This window comes from Macaca nemestrina, chromosome 1 (assembly GCF_043159975.1).
Source record: "Macaca nemestrina isolate mMacNem1 chromosome 1, mMacNem.hap1, whole genome shotgun sequence".
NCBI classification, from domain to species: Eukaryota; Metazoa; Chordata; class Mammalia; order Primates; family Cercopithecidae; genus Macaca; species Macaca nemestrina.
This window is the reverse complement of record NC_092125.1, coordinates 213,638,828-213,663,525: the sequence shown is the minus strand read 5'-3', so window position 1 is coordinate 213,663,525 and position 24,698 is coordinate 213,638,828. Positions and strand designations below refer to the sequence as shown.

Sequence of the window (24,698 nt, the reverse complement as noted above, 5' to 3'; positions counted from 1 at the left end):
GGACCCTCATAGTCCAAGCCCTCACTCCCAGCACCTCTAGCAGGAAATTTGGAGCCAGTGTTGCCATGGCAACCATGATACCAGCAATTGTTCTTCATTATGCTTGGGGATAGAATTATATGATCTGGAATCAAAAAAAAATGCAAGGCAGCTAACACAGTGGAGGGAGCCATGGAGTCAGGGAGCCTCCATCTGCTCTCAGCAAAGTTACTCTCAGGCAGATTAAACAACTTACCTGTCCTTACTGGGACTCAGTCACTGCACCTGTCAAATGGTACACCTGTGTGCATATGAGGAGGGTTGAATAAGATTATCCCCAAGTTCTCTGAATCCGCGGCTGCCTCCAGGAACCCAGTAGGTGAATGTATGAAGGGCCCCTCAACACACACCCACAGTGCTTATAAGAGGGTAAAGAAACAGTCAGAAGGTCAAAAAGGTATCATCAAAAGTTCTGATGTTAGTCTAACTTAGGCCAGTTAGTCCAAAGGAAGGCAGCCTCCCTCAATGAGCTGGTCTCTCTTAGAAAAAAAAGCACCTTTCTTGGGGGTGACTGCCAGGATTCCTTGGTCCTCTTCCAATCCACCCACTCCCCAAAGCAACCCTGCCTTTAACCCAATCATTCCCCTTCCAGAAATCTGGAACATAGAAAAAGCCTGAAACATAGAAAAAGCCTGAACACAAAGAAACACATAGCAGTCTTGTTTATAACACTGAAACTTTGGAGTCCATCCAAACGTCCAGGTATAGGGGAATGGCTAAGGAAATTAGGGCGCATATTCCCAACCCGAATACTATGACAGCCAGTAAAAATTATACTTGCCAAAAGTTGTATTCTCCTAGGACAATGCTTCTGCTCTAATGTTAAGTAGGAATAACAAGAAGCCACATGGTGCCTGCTGTGGTTTTTTTTTAAGGGCATAGAGGAAACAATGCTGGGTTTGGGGTAAAGTCCCTTTTCTTTTTTGAACTCTACTTCTCTACATTTCTACAGCTAGCGTGTATTATTATATTCTAGAAAAATTAGTAAGTCGTTTCTAAAGGGTAGCTGGACAAGAAGGCAACAGGGCTTGGCTGTTCTTGGTTCAGATTGGGACTCTGACATTCTACAGCCATGGGCTTAAGGATTTCCGACCTCTCCAAGCTGTGGTTTCCTCACATGGAGATGACAATGACACCTATGCCAGAAGGCTGCTGTGAGGATGGAATGAAACAAGGTCCCAGGAGCCCTGAGTACATGGTGGAGATCTGGCACATAGTAGGTGCACAGATAAAGTAGCTATTGGCTGGGCTCTCAGTGGCTGTCATCACAGACTGGAGCTGGGTGGGCTCTGGCAGCCTTTCTGAATCTTGGCCTCTGCCTCTCGGCCTGCAGAGTGTTGACTCCCCCGTGCTCCCTCAGCCCTGTCTCCAGTCCCATCTGGAAAGGCTACCCACTCCCCTACCAGCCCAAGTCCATCCCCAGATACCAGCCTTCCTGGATCATGCTCAAGGAATTGCCCACGAGGTTGTTCCAGAACGCCAAGTGGAACTGGGGCTCCCCTAGCTCCAGCACAGGCTGAACCACCTCCCAGCCCCTTCCAGCATCCTTAGAGTCTGCCCCACCACATTCAAGCCAAGGGTTCTCTGATCCCAATTGCTCAAAAAGAAATTCTCTAGCTCCAGGGGCTGTGCCCTTTTCGAAGCCTGTGCTACATTTCCTGGACCCTCTGGGGAAGACATAGCTGTGACCTTAGGAGAGAAGCAGCCAGGGCTGACTCAGCCTCTGCAGCAGAGCCTGGGGGAGAGGAGCGTCTTTCGATGAATCAGCCCCACCATGCCTGGTGACAGACGTGCTTTACCTCTGATCATTCCACCATTTTGGCACCTAACAAGCAGGGAGAGGCGGAGTGGAGCAGGCAAGAGAACAATGAATATTCTGTGGGAGCCGGAGGCAACTGAGGACCTCTGTGGAGTGACAGGCAGACAGAAGCAGGCAGGACAGGGGGGTAAGTAAGTTGCAGAGCTGGGACTTGAGACATCAGCATGGCGGGAGGGACCCTAGGAGGGCCCACTTCCTTCTCTGCCTTTTCTCTCTCATTTCTTTTCTTTTTACCTTCTGTTTTCTCCCACTCCCTTGCTTTCTTCTCCTTTTCCTTCATTTTGTCTTTTTCCTTCCTCCATGCTTTCTTCATTCCTTTCTCTACTCATTAATTCATTTCTATTTTCGAGTGCTTCTTTCATCTATGTATTCAACTGATATTCCTCCTGCTGAGTCCTGTGCTGGGGACATTGGGACGAAAACGACACAACCCTGGTCCACACACACTGACCATTACAGACCTCACCACTCTAACAGTATGGAGGCTCAGAGAACCCAGGATAGACCAACGCTCTGAGGGTGTCTGGGAAGGCTTCCTGGAGGAGGTGCCTGCCATGTAGAAGGAAGAGACCCTGGCCCAGCAGGCAAGGCAGGGTGAGCATCTAGGCAGAGAACAGCGTGTGCAAAGCATGGCAGAGGAACTGGGCAGGAGTGGCCAGAGGTGAAACTGTGGCCAGATGGCAAGGGGCAGATATGCCACTTGTTGACTTAATTCTGGACCAAGCACTTTAATAAGTATCTCCCTTTTACAGACAGGGAAACTGAGGCTTGGAGAGTTATGTGACAGGTCCAGCATCACTCAGCCAGTAAGTTGCATAGCTGGGACTTCAATCCAGATCAAGGTGGCTCTAATAGCCATGATCTTGCCCCTTGACCACAATAAACCTCAGCTCAGGGGTTTGAAGAGGTGTAGACCACTGCCGACAGACAGGTGGCCAATGAAGCAGACTTCTGCAGTCTTCGGGCACATGAGGCACTTCTCTGTTACCCACAGAGGCAAGGGGCACCTGTCCTGTGGGTAGGAGGCTTCGCAGCACACTATGCCACTGGGGAAATCTGTGGCATTGTGCTGGGCCTGTCTGGGAAATGAGCCTGAATAATTTGAAGGACAGCACTCTCTCCGGAAATCCCTGTGTGTTGTTCTGACTGGGCACCTCTAGGAGCCAGCTGCTTCAGGTGGTGTGTGAACCACAGAGCTGCCACTTGCTCCCAGCCCTGCCCTGGGTCTCTTGAGAATCACAGTTGCAGGCAGTGTGCCCCACGAACGAGCCTAAAGGCATTACCACCACAGGACTGAGGGTGGCAGTGCTGAGCAACTTCACCCACAGCCATCACCTCCTCATCTCTAAAGCACAAAGATTATCCCCAGCTCCTGGTGGCTGGTGTCTCCTCTTTGCTCGACAAAAGGTGGGGCACCCTGGGGGAGAGGGCTTTGGAGGCAGAGCCTTGAGTCCAGGTCCCAGCTGTGTGACCTCACCTCTGGGAACCTCAGTTTCCTCTTGTGTAGGACCCTGATGAAAACATCTCCCTCAATACCTAACAAAAGCAAATATTTATGACACCTACTCGAAATAACACAAATGAAGCACCAACTTACCAAGTTGCACTTATTCATTTATTCATTCAGCAAGCAGGTATCAAGTGTCTATATGTGCCAGGCACTCACATGGGGGTAGGGATGGGATGCCACAGAGACCAGAAGGAACAAGTTTCCTGATTTAACAGAGCACCCATGCTGGAAGGGGAATGGAGTGGCAAAGAACATAACTGGGTAATGTAAAGGCAAGTGACTGGGAAGCTATTTGAGGCAGGGTGATGATGGAGGGCTTCTCTGAAGAGGTGGATGGCAAGGAGCCAGTTAGGCAAAGACCACAGGAAGACATTCTGCGGAGGGAACAGCACGTATAAAGGCCCTGAGGCAGGAACAGGCTTGGCGTACTTGAGCCTGGTGAGGTTGAAAGATGGCGGGAGGGTATGGGGAGAGTAGCAGGGACTGAGGTTGGAATGGTGAGTCCAGTCAGCTCAGGACGGGTTCCCAGAAGGCCCAAGAAAGGAGTGTGACACATAGCAGGAGGTTAATATTAGTAGCTGTGGGTATGATCGTCTGGTCCCATGCCCTCATTTTCTAGCTGGAGAAACTGAGGTTGGCCCATCAGACTTATCTTTTTCCTACAGGTGGGCTCCTTTCTGGCCTGTGCAACTGCCAGTCCCTTTGCTAATGACCCAGATGCTGAGGGCCCCTGTGCCGTCACAGCTCAGGTCTTCAGTTCTGAATGAGATAAGTGGAGCCCCAGGCTCCACTAGGCCTGGCACAGCCGACTTTCCCAGCCACCTCCAGCTCTGCCAGTTTCACCTGCTTTAAAACTGTAAGATGGCTGGGTGTGGTGGCTCACACCTGTCATCTCAACAGTTTAGGAGGCTGAGGCAGGAGGATCGCTTGAGGCCAGGAGTTTGAGACCAGCCTGGGCAACACAGCAGAAGCCTATCTCTACAAAACAATACAAAAATTAGCCAAGTGTTGTTGGTGTTCACCTGTAGTCCCAGCTACCTGGGAGGTGGAGGTGGGAGAATCACTTGAGCCTGGGTGTTCAAAGCTACAATGAGCTATGTTGGCACCACCGCACTCCAGCCTGGGCAACATACTGAGACCCCAACTTAAACAACAACAACAAACTGTAAGATTATGGCTATCAGGGGAATGGCCACCTCTCTCAACACTTGTACCACCTGTAAGCTGTGCTCATGTGTGACCGCTCAGGCCCTCTCCAAGAACAGCTGGGACAACTAGGCCCTTTCTGTCAAATGCCTACAATGCTGTTGCTCAGGGCTGTCCCCCGAGAACCACCCCATCCCCATGTTCAGCAGTCTCTCCCCTCTCTGTCTCTCACTGTCTGTTCTCGCCCCCTTTCTCTTCTCACTCCTCGTCTGCATTCTCATTCTCTCCTCCATCTCTTCTATTTTACCTTCTTCCCTTGTCTCCACCCCACTCCTCTTCCCCTTCTCTTCTCTAGATTGACTAATTAGTTTGTTGGATGATTGATTGAATAACTGATTTCTCTCTCTCTCGGTTCCCAACAGATTTCTAGGTTGTTTACAGAATGCCTAAAACTCAAGGTCAACTATTGTATTAGTCCGTTTTCACGCTGCTGATAAAGACTACCCAAGACTGGGTGATCTATAAAGAAAAAGAGGTTTAATGGACTCACAGTTCCACGTGACTTGGGAGGCCTCACAATCACTGCGGAAGGCAAAAGGCACGTCTTATGTGGTGGCAGGCAGGAGAGAAATGAGAGACAAGCAAAAGGGGCTTCCCCTTAGAAGACCATCAGCTCTCTTAAGACTTATTCACTACCACGAGAACGGTATACAGGAAATTGCCCCCATAATTCAATTATCTCCCACCAGGTCCCTCCCACAACATGTGAGAATTATGGGAGCTACAATTCAAGATGAGATTTGAGTGGGGACACAGCCATAGCCACCATATCAACGATGATCCAGTCCAGGTTTTCAGGTGGCCAGGGTCAGCCCGGAGCTAACGACCACAACCCCAGAAGAGGAGAGGGCTGCCAGGAAACCAGCACTGGAAAGCCCACCAAGAGTGTTTCTTTCCACAGTGCTGTAGATAAACATTGAGATGGGGGGCTGTGAGCTCAAGGTGTGTCCCCCAGTAACTGTCTGCAGGGCAGCATCCCACCCCCATGCTGCCCCTTACAAGCAGAACCACCAGCTTCCAGGAGTGTCCAGGGGCAACCAGGAAAATCATCTTGGGAGCTCAGAATCATCTTGGGAGCTTACTGAAAATACAGATCCCCAAGCCCTCCAAGCATTACTAAACTGCATTTTCCAGGGCTGGAGCCCCAGCAATTAGAATTTTAATAGACAGTCGGAACTGGGGAAGCCAGAGCTGGGTGAGGGCTGGAGAGAAGGGAGTTGGCTCCCTCCTTTGTCATTCACTAGATCACTATTGGGCATCTCCTATGTGCCAGGCAGTGTGCTCAGAGCTGGGTATACATGAATGAAGAAAAGAGGCACAGTGCCCACTCCTGTGGAGCTCACTCTGCTGGGATCCTGGCCGGAACCGTAATGCTCCCAGGTTCCACGTAATCCTGCCCTGTCCATTTCCTCTCCTTGCCACCTGCCCTCTTTCCCCATGCCCTAGCCCCTTGGCCCCTAATGCCAGCTGCACCCGCCTCACCTGCTTCCTTGAGTGTCCTGTGCCCTTCCTACTACCAGGCATTTTACACAGCTCTGGGCTTGAAACCCACCCCAACCCCACAACTGCCCCATGTTTACCTCGTTAAACTCACTCATCCACCAGAAGCATTAGGAGTGGAATAGAGAAAGGCTGGATTCTGAAGCCAGAGAGCCTGCGTTCAGACCCTCACCCTGCTACTTATTAGCTGTATATTATCGGAAAATGTACTCAATCTTTCGGTGCCTCGGTTTCCCAATCTGTAAAATAACAAGAGTTCTTGTCCCATAGGGGTAAGGATGAAATTAGTAAATATGTATGAGTGAAGCGCTGGGAACAGCACGTGGCCCTGCGGATGATAGAATATTGAAGAACTGATACAACACAGGTTACAGCCGGCTAACCAAGTTAACAACCAGTGCTGCAGCTGCAGCCCAGCCCACCCAGCGCCATTAGCACTCCTTAAGTATTATCATCGTGATGCCCAAAGCCCACTGGCCAGTCCTGTTCCACATTCTCTCAGCAGCCCTTGCTTCTTTGGGGGTAGAGCTTAAAACTGTGTGTAATTGTTTCCATTCGTGTAACTACTGGAGTCACATCTGTCTTCCCTTCTTCCCCATAAGGGCAGAAACCACATCTACTCTGTCCTCACCCCTGCCACCCCCCTTCCCAGCGCAATGCCTGACACTTCGTGGGAGGCCAAAAACTATTTGTTGAAAGAGCAAATAAATGAAGGAATCAAATGTAACCCTCTTAGAGCCAGGCCATTTCACCTCCTCCTTGAAGTCAACCTCAGCGTGAGTCACATTCACAGAAACATTCGTCTCATACCCAGAGATCATCAAAAGACCAGTGAAGGCTTTTCCGCAGTCTCTTGAGAGAATGCCAGAAGGTGGGGTTGCATTCATCGCTCAGGAAACATCTCAAAATCCTTCCACTCTCGCTCTTGCCTGCTCCAGCCTCTCGGGAAAAGGGCCAGTCTGCTACTCCAAGAGAACACGCAGACTGAAGTGGTGTCCATGCGGTGTTCAGATGAGGCTCTGGAGGCCACGCCGGGGGGTCACTCAGGGAGGAAAGGATTCCCTGGCCAGCCATGGAGAATATGAACCCTTGAAGATGAACAAGAGCTCTGAGCCCACTTGCACAGGCCCACCCAGCTGTCCTAAGGTCCCCTTGGAAGAGACCAAAACAGGAGAAGCAACAGGGGGCCAGAGACCCCCAGGCCCCCCACCACCATATACCACATAAACCAGCTGGTGAGGAAAGAAGGTCCCAATATGGGCACTTCCCCTCTCATTCTTGATAAACTCAGCATCCAAACGGGCCTCACAGAATGACTGCACTGTCAGGGAACTGAAAAAGAAGAGTTTACTCTCTCCGTTCCATAAGTTTCTTCCCTTCTCTGAGCCTCAGTCTTCTCCATCTGTAGAAGGGCTGCTAAACGTCCTTCCAGCAGGAAACCAAGATGGCAGTCTCGGCAAACGTGGCACAGCAAGAACACTTGGCCTAGGGCGTAGGCAGGAGGAGTTAGAGAGACAGCCAAGACAGCCAAGTCTTCCTTTGAGTTGTTCAGAGAGACAAGCAGGCTTTTTTTTTTTTTTTTTTTTTTGAGATGGAATCTCACTCTGTCGCCCAGGCTGGAGTGTGGTGGCACGATCTTGGCTCACTGCAACCTTCGCCTCCTGGGTTCAAGTGATTCTCCTGCCTCAGTCTCCCGAGTAGCTAGGATTGCAGGTGTGCACCACCACATCTGGCTAATTTTTGTATTTTTAGTAGAGACGGGGTTTCGCTATGTTGGCCAGGCTGGTCTCAAACTCCTGACCTCTGGTGATCCACCCGCCTCGCCCTCCCAAAGTGTTGGGATTACAGGCATGAGCCACCATGCCTGGCCAAGAAGGCTCTTACATGACCAAAAAGCTTAGGACAGATTTTATCAAAATGTCCATGTTATAGGAATGCCTCTAGGTCTAGGTCTTAACCAAAAATGATCTTCCCCCCATACCCTCAGGGTAGTTTATCTTATCTCTTGAAGACACACCTGTAGGCTTCATTGTATTAATTATATGTCTGATCTCCTTGAGAAAGCTGTAAAGATCCCTGTAGCCAGGAAATACTCATTTTTGTGTCCCTGGTAATGGGAGGTACCGTATCCTACGTGCCAATGAACACTCATTAAATGTCTGCTGACTTGAGCTAAAAAAAAAAAAAAAAAAACTTGCTGACTGTGTGATATTGAGCAAGTTTCTTAACCTCTCTGAGTTTCAGTTTTCTCACCTGTAAAACAAGAATTTAAAATGTACCTGCCTCTAAGGTCATTTGGAGGATTAGTAAAGTCACACACATAAGGGGCTTAGTTCTACATCTATCATAAAGCTCTCAATAAATGTTAGTAATTAATAGTATTAATTATAATAGGAATGAATGTGGTGATGGTGAAAATGACAGTTATGATGTGGCAATGTTGATAATGGAGGTAATGATGGTGGCTGTGCAGATGGCAGTGGTAATCATGGCAGTGAAGTTGGTAGTAATGCTGGTGATGGTGGTGGTGATGGTGGTGATGGTAGTGACAATGATGGTGATTGTGGTGGTGGGGGTAGTGACGGTGGTAATGATTGTGGTGATGGTGGTGATGGTGATGGTGGTGGTGATGGTAGTGGTGATGTTGGTGATGGTAGTGGTGGGGGTGGTGATAGTGGTAATGATTGTGGTGATGGTGGTGGTGGTGGGGGTGGGGGTAGTGATGGTGGTAATGATTGTGGTGATGGTGGTTGTAGAGATGATGTTGGTGATGGTGGTGGTGGGGGTAGTGATGGTGGTAATGATTGTGGTGATGGTGGTGCTGGTGGTGGTGGTGATGGTGGTGGTGGGGGTAGTGATGGTGGTAATGATTGTGGTGATGGTGGTGCTGGTGGTGGTGGTGGTGGTGATGGTGGTGGTGGTAGTGGTGGTGGTGGGGTAGTGATGGTGGTAATGATTGTGGTGATGGTGGTAATGGTAGTGGTGATGTTGGTGATGGTGGTGGTGGTAGTGGTGGTGGTGAGGTAGTGATGGTAGTAATGATTGTGGTGATGGTGGTCGTGGAGATGATGGTGGTGATGGTGGTGATGGTGGTAGTAGTGGTGGCAGTAGGGTAGTGATGGTGGTAATGATTGTGGTGATGGTGGTGCTGGTAGTGGTGATGTTGGTGATGGTGGTGGTGGTAGTGGTGGTGGGGGGGGTAGTGATGGTGGTAATGATTGTGGTGATGGTGGTGGTGATGTGGGTGGTGATGGTGGTGGTGGTGGTGGTGGGGGTTGTGATGGTGGTAATGATTGTGGTGATGGTGGTGACGGTAGTGGTGATGGTGTGATGGTGGTGGTAGTGGTGGTGGTGGGGGTAGTGATGGTGGTAATGATTGTAGTGATGGTGGTGGTTATAGTGGTGATGATGGTGGTGGTTACAGTCATGATGGTAGTGATGGCGGTGATGATAGTGGTAGTGGTGATGGTGATTATGGCCGTGTGATGGTGGTAATGCTGGCAACAGTGTCAGTGATGAAGACAATGATGTCACGATGATAGCCTTGACTAGGTCAGCTCAGGTTAACCCAGAATCAGGTCCCACAATGGCTCCTTGGGTCCAGCCAATAGCTGGCCAGGCAGGCACTTGGAACACTGACAAGGCCTTCTGGCCTCAGTACTGCTGTTGAGGCGGAAGCAGAAAGCAGACACCCACACTCAATAAGAGGTTGGGATGTTTCATATGGCATGTTCTGCCAACAAAAGGTGAATGTAATAATTTTGAAAGGAATATTTGTGCACTTGAGCTGAGGAACAGCCATTTAATACAGTGCTCGGCAGGGGAGGAGAGGCACGTGGGCAATAATAAATATGTATCCATTACACCCAGGAGGGCGGCGGATGCTTGTGTGGATCAGAGGCTGGATGCTGTTTGTTTGGGAAGGGACCGCCCGCAGAAATAAACCACAAACCTTTATTGGGAACCTACTGTGTGTAGGTCTGCTTCTGTGAAGGGCACGGCTAAGCATGAAACCCAGCTGTAACCTCTGAAAAGCTAAACACAGGGAAGGGAAGACAAAATATATAGAATAAAAACTCTGGCACCTGTCCATTCATTCAATAAATGCACACTAAATACCTAGTCTGTATCAGCCTTGTGGCAGGCACTGGGAATACTGAAATAAAAGAAAGGCTCCATCCTCAAGGAGCTCCCAGCCTGGAGGGGAAGACAAATGAGTAAAAAAATATGCACCTAACAGTGGGCTGCAGGCCACCTGGGTCCATCACCCATTCAGGCCTCACAGTCTGCCAGGCGTCGTCTCACTCATCTCATTACGTTAGTCTCACCATGAGCCTGTAAAGTCGGTGCCATTACAATCCCCACTTTACAGAGCAGCAAACTGAGACCCAGAGAGGTTAAGTAATTTGCCACAGATCACTGAGCTCCTAAGTGGAAGAGTCAGGATTTGAACCTGGCCTTGGGAGACTCTTAGGCACCCTGCTGGTCCAGGAGAGGGAGGGCTCAACTCTGCCCAGAGAATCATGGGGAGGGTTCACAGAGGAGACCCCGGAGCTGGTCACAGAGGACAAGAAGGGGTGTGCTGGAAGCTGGGATGTGGAGGGTGGGCAGGGCTTGGGCAGAACAAGACATTCTAAGAGGGGCAGCAGCAGAAGCAATGGGGCAGAGGTGAGAAAGCCTTTGGCACTCCCACAGACAGTGAGAAGACCAAAGTGGCTGCAGCGGAAAGGTGAAGGAGGAGTTGAAGCTGCTAAATTAGGAGCGGGAGCCAGGTGCAGACAACTGGACTGAGAGAGCTCAGCTCTGGGCTCCCGCTAGACAGGCAGTATATAAACCAAGTAGACTCTGCCCTCCAGCTCCCCGGCCCTGAAGAAAGCCAAATCCTTCCTGGGCCCCAGATTAGAACTCCACCTTCAGATAGGACTAGTGTGGTGAAAAGAACATGAGCTTTAGACATAGGCAGGCCCGGGTTAAAATTCCACCCACGACCCATACTACCTATGCAATTGGGACAATGTATCTAACCTCTCTGAGCCTCAGTGTTCTCGTCTGTAAAACGGGCTCAATAATACATACCTTACTTTTGTGAGAATTAAACAGTGTAATGCTGGTAAAAGAGAAAAGGTTCACCTAAGGTCTGGCATCCAGTAGATGTTCATTAAAAATAAGTCCCTTTTTCCTTTCTCCTCCTTTCCCTTCTGGTTTTCCCAGTTCCTATACAGCATGCAAATCATAATGCACATTACTCCTGGAACAAGCCTGAGAATCCTTTGTGGGTGCTGTCTTGGAATTCAGAAAATACAACTCCCATATAGGGAGGATGCAGGACACATAGTAAAGGAAGGTGCTCATTGCATTCCCCAATGTTCTGCTTACTCTTAGATTAGAAATAAGTCTAAAACATTAATCTATAGACAGATGAGGCTGGGTGCTTCTGGAAGGTGCAGGATGCAGGGAGCCCCCCTTCCTGTGGCTGGGGGACTGGGGGGGAAAGGACATAGCACCTCTATCTGCCTCTTCCCTTCTACCCAGCTACCAGTAGGATGCTTGAACGGAAATGCAAACTTAACCATATTCAGTTCCTTTCCTCACCCCCAAACCTGGGTTCTCCCAACCCCATGTTCACCACTTCAGTCAATGGCTCATCTTCTCGTCCAGAAGTCTGTCCAGAAGTCTAGAGGTCATTGTCAACACCTCCTCACACCCCTGTCCTCCATCTCCCACCAAGCCTTGCTTATGTTACTGCCTGATGATCTCAAGACTTTTTCCCCTCCTCTCCATCTCCACTCTCATGACCCTAACTCAAGCCCTTGCTTTGTGTCACCTGGACAACCACCACAGCCTCCCGACCGGTGTTCTCATTTCCACTCCACCCCTTCTCCACACCTGTTAATGTCACTTCCTCGCTTTGTGGTTCCCACTGCTCTCAGAATAAAGGCACCACTGTCTCAAAGACAACCTTCCTTAACGGGCCAGAAAAGTCCTGAGGAGTCTGCCCTACCTTCCTGCGTATTCTCACGTCACACCCCTCTCCACTCAGTCACACTGCCTTCCTCTCCCTCTGCACATTCATCCTGCTCCTTCCCACCCCAGGGCCTTTGCAAGTGCTGTTCCTTCTAAGTGGAAAGCTCTTCTTGGCCCTATTTATCTGCATAACATCTCAGTGGAAGGATGCTTTCTCTAGGAAGTCATCCATGACCTTCCAGACCAATTCTGGGCTTCCACGTAGCACCACATACGTCTCTGCGTAGCACTTATAAAGACTGATTGTACATTTATTGGTGTGGTCATTTGACTGAAGCCAGTCTCCCCGAAACCCCCAGAGGGCAGAGAACATGGTTAGTTTGGCTCCTTCTAGAACCAAGGGCCTGGTACATTATAAGCACACAATGAACAGAATCAGATGAATGAATAAAGGAGGGAAGGAAGGAATGAAGTGATGCTTCTGTACCCTCCTCCTCCGATCTTCAGTAAAACCTAGACTCACACAAAGGCAGGCAGAGACACTAAAAGTGACCTTCCCAAGTCACACAGCAAGTATAATTGAAGCAGACCCACAGCAATCCAGGCTTCCTTACTGGAATGGCTTTCCCAGACCCGCTGACTTGGGGTCTAAGCTCCGCCGTGGGGAGGGGTGCGGGAAGGAGTGCGTTGGAAGAGCATCAAGGGCCAAAGGAGGGAAGAGTTTTATAGCTCCTGGTCTCTGCGCACCTGGGCTCTAATCCAGGCTGCAAAGCACCCTGGCGAGAAAAATGTGTTTTCTGCATGTTATGCTGGGCCCCACCGACACCATATGCAAATGTATGCAAATTATGTGCAAACACAGTTTCTGGTTTAGATGAGAAAAACCAAAAGCCTGGTACCAGGGGAGCCATCTAAGACTAGACCAAGCTGGCAGGCCCTTCTGGCCCGCAAAGCTCTGGCACAGCCCTGCTGGCTACACAACTAAAATGGGGTGCAGGAGGTGTAAGCAGGTGGGAACAACTCCCCCAGAGAATCCCCCACCTTCTGCCTTCCAGAAACACAGGCCATCAACCCCAGGGGACTTGGCTGCTGTGAACTTTGGGCTATGTTTCCTGATGTGGGGTTACTCCCCAGGCCGTCCTCAGCACAGCTGTGAAAGGGTCTGCTCTGGGGGCACTCCACAGCCCCCACAGAAATGTCTCCATCAGTAGTGACTCCACATGGCCTCACTCTTTGGTCTGTGTCTGAATCGCCTGGGAGAGAAACTCAAAAACAGATTCCGTGGTCACCTTCAGAGGTGGAACTTGCAGGTTCGGGAGAGCCTTCCCCTTCTTGGCTGACAAACTCCTGTTCCTCCCTCATGGAGATGCAGATCTAACTGCCCTGTGAAGCACATCCTCAGGCCCCCTCACTCTCCCCAAGTAGCACGGGCCTCCTGCCTTCCTTGGGGATCCCACAGCCCTGGATACCCGCAGTCAGAACACTGGGCCCACCGGGGGCAGGAGTTTGTGTAGGGGTTTGTCTCTCCCACTGCACTGGAAAGGCCTCGAAGGCACACGACCAATAGGAAGGGTTTGGTGAGTGAATGAATGAATCAACAAACCAATGAATGAATGTGAGTGAAAGGGAAGCAAGGAGAGAATACATGTAGCATCAATGATCTCTTCAGGAAAATTCCAGAGGGTCTGAGAGTGCCAGTGAGGCACAGACAGCATGGGCTGGACAGATCTGGCCTCCTGCTCCCAGGTGCCTCGAGGGCCAGCCCTGCCTGGGCTGACATCTTCCCTGGCTCCTGTTCCCCCTACCCCCCACCTCCCAGCATCAGCCTAATCGGCTGTCAGCACCGAAAAGAGCTGTTCCTTGAAACCTCACAGCCTGTGATTAGATCTATGGCAGCTTCCTAAGCCGCTCAGTGGTTCCCATGGCAACCCGGCTGGTACCAGACTGGCAGCGGGCCATCTGGAGGAGGTGGGGGGAGGAGGGGAGGAGAGGCAGACAGGTGTGGGGTGGCTGCCTGAGGCAGGGCTGAGGGAGAGGAGGAAGGGAGAGGCAGAGAGGATAGAGAAACTCAAAGAACCCTGGGGAGAGAAGAACAGGAGTTACAGGGACACTGACATGAGTGGGGGAGCTGCAGGGCCTGGGAGAGATGGAGAGAGGTCAGATGGAGGAGGCTCAAGGAGGCTGGGAGCTTGGGAGACGGGGAGAAGGTGGGAACTTGAAATGGGGCAATATGGGGACCATGGGAGTGGAGGGAGGGGTCTAGAGAGCCACGGGAAACTGGGCAAGAGGTAGGGCAGACCAAGACCAAGGGGGATGAGGGCAGAAGGCAGAGACGGCCTGGTCGGGCTGAGACAGAAGCAGGAAACCAGAGGCCTGCAAGCTGGGGAAACTAAGGTAGAAAACGGTCTCTGACCCTGCCCCACACGACACACAAATCAGGAAAGGAGGCGGACAGAATCACTGCCTACGAAGCCTCCAACCTCAGCCCATCTCTAGGCTTGGTGCCTTGGCATCGCCATGATAGAGCCTGGCAGAGAACTGTCTGTTTGACATTCTAAAGGCCAAGGAGCCTCATCAAAAAGCCCCTAAGGTGCCTCTGATCATGATGAGACTGAATAATGCAGAGCTTGGACTCCAGGAGGAATCTCTACCACCCCTCCCAAGCAAACGGTGACGCTGACAAAGAAACGCAACGGCACATTCAATGTGCAGGGTCAGCCTACAGATGCCCTCCCCAGAGAACCAACTGTTGAGGCCTGGGAGATGCTGTTTGGGGTTGCCTTGTCTGGAAAAGGCAGCCAATAAGAGGTGACAGACTGGGGATTAGGAATTCCAGCACTGCTTCAACTCATTGATGGCCTTGGGCTCACCTGCTGTCACTCCTTTGTTTAAGTCAGATGAGGCACCTGGCAGGAGCTGTCCACATGCAACTGTCAGGAACCCAACTCAGAGTGGCTGAAGCCAAAGGGAAAAGAATTTGCTCATGAAATTGACAAGTCCAGTGATTCCAGGCATGGATCCAGGAGCTCCAAAAATGTCCTCAGGGACCCCTTGCCCCTTGACTTCCTTCTTGGTCATTTTATTCTCAGGCGAGCTCTCCCCCTGAGGAGGCACGCGGTCACCAGCAGCTCCAGGCTTATACCCTACCCGAGCAGAAGGAACCACTTTGTTCCTAATGGTACCAGCAAAAGCCGCAGGACTGCTCATGGGGCAGGGTTGGATCTCATGCTCATCCCTGCACAGTGACAGTGACAGTGAGCCCTGCTGCAACAAGTCATATGCCAGGGACTGCTCTAGGCACTTGTATGCCTTAACCCACTTAATCCTTAAAAAGGTCAGGACTACTGTTATTTACATTTCATGGATGAGGAGATTGAAGCACAGAAAGCTTATATAACTTGTCCATAGCTAATGAGTGGTGAAGCTAGAATTCCAACCCAACCCAGATGGTGTGGCTTCATGATCCAGGCTCTCAAGTACACAAGGGTCACCTGGAGGGCTTGTGACAGCACAGACTCCTGGGTCCCAGTTCTGGAGCTTCTGATTCTGGAGCTCAGCGGTGGGACCTAGGTATTTGATGCTATCTGCAGACCATGCTTTGAGTGACTCTGAACTACCCGCAGGCACTTCTCATGAGCAGCTGCTTGGTTCAGCTGCTTGTGCCAATCACAGTGACTCTGATTCGCCACACCTGGGTCCCATGGTCAGCCAGGTATGGGGGAGGTGGGGAATCAATACCTAAGCCATATGGCCCAAAAATGAGGGAGGGTGGACGTAAAGGAAGAAAACGTGTTCTGTAATCAGAAGGGATGCTTGAGCAACTTGGCACCCTCACTGTGCTTTGATTTCCTTATCTATGATATAAGGCTATTAATAGTACTTCCTCATAGGATTGTTGTGAAGATGAAATTAGTTGATACTTGTGAAGCACTTACAGTAGTCCCTGCAACACAGTAAGTACCCAGTAAAAATTGGATATGCACTTAATGTACATTAGCATGAACACACACATATACAAGAACACAAAGGCACCCAGCCACTCGCTCGCAAACACACACATGAGGAGGCAAACATAGGCAAGACACACACAACACAACTTTGGGCATGTGGTCATGTGCAAAATCTCAAACACATATAAGGACCCACCTGTGAACACACAAATGGTTACACGCTCAAAAGCCTTTGAACACACAGTAAGCTGACCTGAGTTTGTTCTCCCAGATCTTCTGAGTCCACTGCCACTGTCTGCTCCCCCGAATAAGCTCTCTTTGATGAATATCAGGAGGAGGAGGCAGGGCTGGAGCAGGGCAGCATCCTTTCTAAGAGCCAGACCAGATGTTTAAATCAGACAGTTAGGTTTAGGATTGTTTCCACCAGTTACTAGCTGGTTGATTTTCAGTGAGTCGTTTAACCTCTCTGAGCCTGTTTCCACCTTCAGAAAATGAGGATGATGAAGTACCCACTCCTTGTGGTTGTGAGAATTCATAGGGTAAATTCCTTTGTGCCATGGGGCTATAGAAAGTGCTCAGCAAGAGTTAGCTGTGATTATTGTTTTATTATGACAATCATCTCTGGTTTTTGGAGTGGCCTCCAGATGTGGGCAGGAATCAATGCATGTTTAGAAAACTGGCCAGGACTGGGTCAACCCTCAAAGCCACCACAGAACCAGGTCCCCAACTACCACTGAAGCAGTGGAGGCCACAGCAGCACTGAGTGGCTGCCACCGTACCAGAGCTGCAGCACACACAGCGGGTCCAAGAGCTGTTGACAGCTTTCTGCAAGCACTCACCATCTCCCTCTGCAGCTATGAATGACGGGGTGGTGTTTGTAAATTACAGCAATATGTGATTTTTACTCAGTGATTTGTGTAAACTTATAGGATCCATAGCGGGTGTGGGCAGACATGATTTGCATTGCCAAATGGCCTTCTCTGTGCGCAGGAAACAGGGAACCTGGCTTGGTAGGTCTGCCTGAAGTCATCAACGGCAGCTCCACATTCAAGGACAAGCAGGTGTTAGGAACAAGGTGGCATGCAGGACAGCCCTCCAAAGCCCTCCTAAAGCCAGGCTCCAGTTCCTGCAGACCCCTCCTGCCACCCCTTTCCACCCTCCCCGGCACTTGAGCCAAGTAGTTAAGAACCCAGGCTTTGGAACCAAACAAACCAGGATTCAAATCCTGGCTCTACTACTTCCTCCCCGCATGGCCTTGGGTAAGTCACATCAGCTCCTGGGTCCTCAGTGCATCCTTGGGGAAGCAGAGCAGATAAAAGAGCCTGCCTCGGTTGGGTGCGGTGGCTCACACCGGTAATCCCAGTACTTTGGGAGGCCGAGGTGGGCGGACCATGAGGTCAGGAGATTGAGACCATCGTAGCCAACATGGTGAAACCCTGTCTCTACTAAAAATACAAAAAATAGCTAGGTGTGGTGGCATGCGCCTATAATCCCAGCTACTCTGGAGGCCAAGGCAGGAGAATGGCTTGAACCTGGGAGGTAGAGATTGCAGTGAGCCAAGATCGTGCCACTGCACTCCAGCCTGGCATCAGAGTGAGACTGTGTCTCCAAAAAAAAAAAAAAAAAGCCTGCCTCATAGGGTGATTGGAGAACAGAGAGATAAACATACACTGTGTATGCACGGGCATATACAAGGGCTCAGGAAACAGTAGCTAGGATCCTCACCAGTCTTGGCTCTTCAGTGGGTACTGTCCTCTCTTCACCCCTCCTTCCCAGAAACTATCACCAAGTCTTGGCCCCAAGACACCATCACCCATTGGCACCTGCCAGCTTCACTTGGCATAGACCTCGGGAAACAACAGCAGTAGTGTATCAACTATGAGAGGTATGACTCACTTTTGTGTTTTTAAAACACTTTGAGCACTAAACTGAGATCCATGAGGACAGAGCATTTGTCCTATCTACTGTTTTACCTTAGCTTCTAGAACAATGCCTGGCACATAGTAGGCACTCAATAAATATTTGTTGACTAAGGGATACATTTACCCAGATCCAGACGCTGCGGGCACAGAGAGAAATCAAGCATGGCGGTGGAAGGGAGGTGCCAGAGGCGTGGCTGAGATGAAAGATGGATGACTGGATAGGTAGGTGGATGGATGGACAAATGAACTGTTGACTCTATCTCTCTCTCTCCCCTCTCAATGGGTCCACCTTCTGGGCATGAAAACCTGCACAATCTGCCCCTACCCCTGGATGCATGGGCAGATGGGTAGGTGGATGGGTGGGTTAGTGGATGGACAGATGGGTTGATGGGTCAGTAGATGAACTGCTGACTCCCAGATCTCTTCTTTCTCCTTGGTGAGCCTACCCCTTTGAGCATGAAAACTTATGCACCACTGTCTGGAGGGTTCCCTACAGGTTACTTATCCAGAGCCCCAGAAAGGTAAGCCTCCAACATTTCCTCATTCTTGGGGAATCTCTAGTCCATAACAGCTATTGAAATAAGTGATGTAACACAGAAAAACATTCATTCACTCATTCATTCATTCTTTCTTTCAACAAATATGTATTGAGTACTTACTATGCGCCAGGCACTCTGTTAGGCATGGAGTGATAAACCAACTACTTAGTGGCTTCAGGAACCTGAACAGGATCTGCAGGAAAAACAAAAGGCCTGCATTCCTCCACATTCTCATATATACAGGTTTGGATTTATACAATCAAACGCCTAAACCCCCTTCCCCTTCTCCCATCCCTCTTAGACCTTCCCCCAACCCAACCCCAAGGATGGTATCTTCCTTGGGGTTGTCTATACTATCTCTAGGTAGTGTCACAGGGAAGTCTTCTTCCAGGCCTAAATTAAGCTTGTGCACTCATTGCCTCCTATTTATTACTATTATCACATGTGCAGTGGTGGATGTGCTGTGCTGAGCTGCTTTGCTCTTATGGTAATAACCCTAATACCAAGGGCATGCCAACCATAGTATGCTTTGCTGATCAAAACCTTGCAAACAATCAAACATTTACTTTCTTGTTTCATCCTACAGATGCCAAATTATATTCAACTGATCTATCTCTTTTTACTTTCTAACCAAACCTTGTTTCTCTTGGCTTAGCTCTACCTATTTTGTTAAACACTATAGAGAACCAAGTTCTCTTGGTTCTGAACCAAGAGACGTTCCAGAACCATCTGGTTCTGAACCAGGATGGAGTAGATTCATGTCTCCCGACTCCTCATGCTAAGTACAGCTAAAAATCTTGGACTTTGTGTCTAAAACAAGCATAAGTAGACTCTGAAAGATGGAGAGAAGAAGGAAGACTGACTAGGAACCTCTGAAGCTAAGGGATGACACAGTGGTGAGTTCCTTGAGTTCTCTGATTATTTCATAGCTCTCAGGCTGAATGCTGGAGAAGCCAGCAACCTAGAAATGCCACTGAAAGCAGATTTAAAAGCCCCAAGGAAATTTTGTTATCCCTAGTCAAAGGACCAGAAAGAGCAAGAACCTAGTACATAGAAAACTTCTAGATGATTACCACTCCACCCTAGCCAAACATCAAAGGGAAGAAATGTGGCCCAATCTAAAACCCCTTCAGCAAAGGCCAAGTAGAGAGCCTAAGCCTCTACCCCTATCAAAGTGGTATCAGAGAAGACTCAATGGAAAGCTACTACTCATGCATGCCAGGTAGTAGTACCCCCATCTCTCACCCCAATCCTGATGTCAGTGGAGGCCACATTAGAATTGTGGACTTCCACCTCTGCTCATTGGTAATGAGGCACCCCCTACCCTCCCTACTGGTGTGATATTAGAGGAGACTGAGTGGAAACCATAACCTTTCCTACCATCTCATAGTCATGAAGCTTTCTCTAGCTCCAGTATCAGTGGAGACTATGTGGGGAGCAATCATGAGGCACCCCTCCCCTCCCAGCCAGGGCTGTGTCAATAGAGATCTAGTGAAGAGCCTGAAATCCCATCTCTTCCCCACAGTAGCAAGCCATGTCTCTCCCTTGGGGTGTCAAATGAGGATGAGTGGGAAACCTGAGCTCTCATTTGCCTGGCAGTAATGAGAAGTCATTTCCCTTCCCCCATGGGCATAGTGTCAGATTTAAACAAGATCTAGAATCTCATAACACCAAAAACGTTCAAGATGTAACTAAAAATCATTCATCATACCAAAAACCAGAAAAATCTCATTTTGAATGAGAAAAAACAATCAACAGATGCCAACACTGAGAAGACACAGATGTTGGAATTATCTAACAAATTTTAAAGCAGCCATCATTTAAAAAAAAATAAAACCATTGAACAAGCAATTCCAAAACATTTGAGACAAGTGAAAAAATAGAAAGTCTCGGGAAACAAAAGATACAAAGAAGAGCCAAATGGAAAATTTTAGAATTGAAAAATATAATAAATAATTTTTTTAAAATACAACGAATGGGCTCAGCAGCAAAATGGAGAATAAAGAAGAAATAAGCAATGAATTTGAAGGTAGAACAATAGAAATTACCCAATCTGAACAAGAGAGAAGATAGACTGAAAACAAATGGGCCTCATGGACCTATGGAACTATACCAAAAGATCCAACATTCAAATAGTCAGAATCCTACAAAAGGAGAAAGAGGATGGAGCTGAAGAAGTATTCAAAGAAAAAAATGACTGAAAATTTCCCAAATTTTGCCAAAGACATAAACCTACAGATTAAAGAAGCCAAGTAAAACTCAAATAGGATAAACCTAAATAAACTCACATTAAGACACATCACAACCAAACTTCAATAAGCTAAAACCAAAGAAAAAATATTGAGAGCGGTGAGAGAAAAAACACCTTATCTATGGGGGGAGGAAATAGCTTGGGCAACAATGGTTTATCAGAAATCATGGTGGCCAGAAGAAAGCAGCACAAAACTTTTCAAGTATTAAAAAAAACAAAACTGTCAACCCTTAATTCTGTATCTGATGAGACTATCCTTCAGGAATCAAGGAAAAGTCGAGACAATATCAGACAAAGGAAAAATGAGAGACTTTGTCACCAGCAGATCTACCCTAAAAGAATGGCTAAAAGAAGTTATTGAAATATTAATAGTAAAGAAATGAATCTTGGAACATCAGAAAGGAAAAATAACAGAAAGAGCAGAAAAATAGAGATTATATATATAATACATTTACCTTCCCCTGTAGAGTTTTCTAAGATAAATGTATATATATTTATATTTATATATATTTATATTTATTTTTATTTTTATATATATTTATATTTATATATACAGGGTCTCGTTCTGTCACCCAGGCTAGAGTACAGTGGCGTTATCATGGCTCATTGCAGCCTCAACCTCCCAATTCTCCTGCCTCAGCCTCCCAAGTAGCTAGGACTGCAGGTGCATGCCAACACGCTCAGCTAATTTTTGTGTCTTTTGTTTTTGTTTGGTAGAGGTGGAGTTTCACCATGCTGCCCAGGTTGGTCTAAGTTATATTTGATCATTGAAGCAAAAATAATAAATTGTCAGATGTGGTTCTCAAAGTATGTAAAGAAAATAATTAAGACAATTATATTTTAAATGAGGAGGAAAGGGAAATTTAAAGGAGGTAAGGTTTCTATATTTCACTCAAACTGGTAAACTATTAACATCAGTAGACTGTGATGTTATGTAAGTATAATGCAGTACCTAGTAAAACCACTTTAAAAGATCTATATACAAAGAGATCTACTCAAATATACTCTAAATGAATCAAAATAGAATTATTTTTAAAATGCTCAAACAAACCATAGGAAGGCAAGAAAAATAAAACAGAAATAAACACAGAAGGAACAAACAGCAAAAAGTACAATGACAGACTTAAGCCCTAACATATTGATTACATTAAATGTAAATGATCTAAATACATCAATTAAAAGACAGATTGACAGAGTGGATTTTAAAAAACATGATCTAACTGTATACTATTTATAAGAAACTTACTTCAAATATAATGATATAGATAAGATGAGAGAAAAGACTAGAAAATGATGTATCATGCAAACAATGATCAAAAGAAAGCAGGAATAGTTACAATAACATCAGAAAAAGCATAGGAGCTTTATTTGTAATAATCAAAAACTGGAAACAACCACAATATCTTTCAATAGGCAAATGATTAAACAAACTGTGGTACATTCATAACACCAAATATCACTCAGCAATAAAAAGTAACTAACTATTGGTACATATAACAACTTGGATGAACCTCAAGGACATCATGCTGAGCAGGGGAGAAACATCTCAAAAGGCCACACACTGTATTAATTCACTTATATAATATTCTCAAAATGATAAAATCATTGAGCCAGGGAACAGATTAATGGTTGCCAAGGTTTAGGTACAGTAGGGAAGAGGGGCAGGGGTGGGTGTGACTATGTAATAAGGAGTCAGCTCTATTGTTTTATATATTTTTTTCTTTGAGACAGAGTCTCACTCTGTCACCCAGGCTGGAGTGCAATGGGGCCATCTCAGCTCACTGCAACCTCCACCTCCCAGGTTCAAGCAATTCTCCTGCCTCATCCTCCTGAGTAGCTGGGATTACAGGCATGCACCCACCACACTCAGCTAATTATTGTATTTTTAGAAGAGATGGGGTTTCACCATGTTGGTCAGGCTGGTCTCGAACCCCTGACCTCAAGTGATCCATCTGGCTCTATGTTTGATGTTTGATATCTGACACTAGCCACACCCACCATTCCCCCTTCCCCTTCTGTCCCACATCTAGGCAAGATAATAAAACCTGAGAGCCCCTTCTTTTGGCACTAACGGTAAATTCAAACCACAAAGGCCAGCCCACGTGCCAGGAACCATTGAGGTCTATTAAAAACTCATCCCAATTCTTGAGGTCTATTTTTAAAACTCCATAATATCCTTGTAGTCAATCCATCTATAAAAACTGAAAGCCAATCTCCCTTTCCTAGTCTCTCAAGCCATTTTTGCCTGCTTGGGAGCTTCTCTGCTCTTTCTTAAGAGCCTCATTGTATGAGTAATAAACCTTTAATACTGTCTTAGGGTGTGTGCTGGGGGATGGGGGGAAGCTGCAGGGGATGGGTGGGTGTCTGTGTGTGTGTGATCATCAATCTCTATAAGGATACAGCAGTGTCTGGTCAACACTATGCCTGGCACATAGTAGGGACTCAACCTCAGGGTAGAAAGCAAGGTATAGACAATGACAGAATATAAGAAGCTTTGTAGTAAAGGGGTGCATACAGAGGGGTTGGACCCATGGGAAAGGGTCAGGGCTGAGGTTCCCCAGGCCCATGTCTGAAATCAGAGAAGTGTATGCAGTGCTTTATTCTCATTTCGCTCAGTTCAGGTCCGTACTACAAATGCTCTCTCAAAGCTCCTCTGTGCCCAGCTCCGTGGGATAAAGATGGTCCCCTGCCCTTGGGCACTCCCAGAACTAATGCCAAAGAAGTGGGAAGGGTCTTGGCTACTCTTAGAGATAAAAATGGGACTGAGGCATGGGACTGAGGCTTCTCCAGGGAGGGACTGAGTTCAGGTTATCTCCAGGTCCCCCTGCCCAGCACAATTGTAGCACACAGTAGATACTCAATACAGATTTGAAGAATGAATGAACCCAAAATTCTCTCCTTTGAGCCTCTCACTAAACCTCCCCTTAAAAAGCCAACATAGGGTCAGGTGCAGTGGCTCATGCTTGTAATCCCAGCATTTTGGGAGGCTGAGGCAAGTGGATCACTTGAGGCCAGGAGTTCGAGACCAGCCTGGCCAACATGGTGAAACCCCGTCTCTACTAAAAATATAAAAATATAATAATAATAAAATTAGCCAGGCGGCCGGGCATGGCGGTATGTGCCTGGAATCCCAGCTACTTGGGAGGCTAAGGCAGGAGAATCGCTTGAACCCAGGAGGCAGAGGTTGCAGTGAGCCAAAATCATGCCATTGTACTCCAGCCTAGGTGACAGAGTGAGACTCCATCTTTAAAAAAAAAAAAAAAAAGCCAACATGGGAGTTATTTCAGCTTCAGAGATGCCAGTGATGCCCCTCCCAGAAGGAAGGAAGACAAGGAGAAGAAGGGGACTGGAAATGGATGGGAGTAGGGGTGGAGTTTCTCTGAAGTGGATCCTGTGGACCAGATCCTCAGGCAGGAGACCCAGGCCAGGCCCTGTGAGTCCAAAGTGAGCTGGTTTGTGCCCAAGTGAGCTAGCCAGGGAGGGCCAACACCCTGGCTTCGGAGCCTACCAGACTTTATCCAGCTTCCTGGTGTCTTTGTGCCTGTCCCATTTTGTCTCCCTAGATTCTCAGTAAATCTTTCAGTGTTTTTCTGCTGGGCCCAGGGGACTCAGGAAAGAGCTAAAAACTCACACTGACCCTTTGCGGGGAGTGTTTGCCGCGGGAGGTGTATCAGGAGAACCCTAAGGGTCCGTGAGCTCCAGAGCCCTAAGCAGCTCAGCATTGCCAAAAGGGCTGACCGGGGTTTGAATTGTCTTCCACTGTTTACCAGTTGTGGTATGATCTTAGCAAGTTACGTCACTGCTCAGGGCCTCAGTTCATCTATCTGTAAAATGGGGATCATTGTAGCAACCCATATGGTGAATGAGAGGATTCTCTTTGGGAAGAAAGTGATTTTTTGTGTGTGTTTTTATTTTGGGGTGAGAATGAAATGGCACGATGAAAGGACAGAACACAGCCCAGTCTCTGGCAATGGCTGGTACCTCAGACATGCAGAATC

The 24,698-nt window shown here is 48.1% G+C and overlaps 1 long non-coding RNA gene across 4 annotated transcripts in view; it reads right to left on the bottom strand.

Moving 5' to 3' along the window:
- LOC105483091 (uncharacterized) overlaps nt 1–24,698 on the bottom strand; it is a 75,085-nt gene that overhangs the window by 7,005 nt on the left and 43,382 nt on the right. For 2 of the 4 annotated variants that reach the window (XR_011625224.1, XR_011625226.1), the window contains 3 exons: nt 18,570–18,642; nt 17,714–17,835; nt 16,242–16,357 (listed from right to left, as the gene is read on the bottom strand). The exons of 1 other annotated variant lie outside the window; for it this stretch is intronic. This is a non-coding gene — a long non-coding RNA (uncharacterized lncRNA). The remainder of the gene's footprint in view (nt 1–16,241; nt 16,358–17,713; nt 17,836–18,569; nt 18,643–24,698) is intronic. One more of the 4 variants, XR_011625225.1, reaches the window with a different exon arrangement.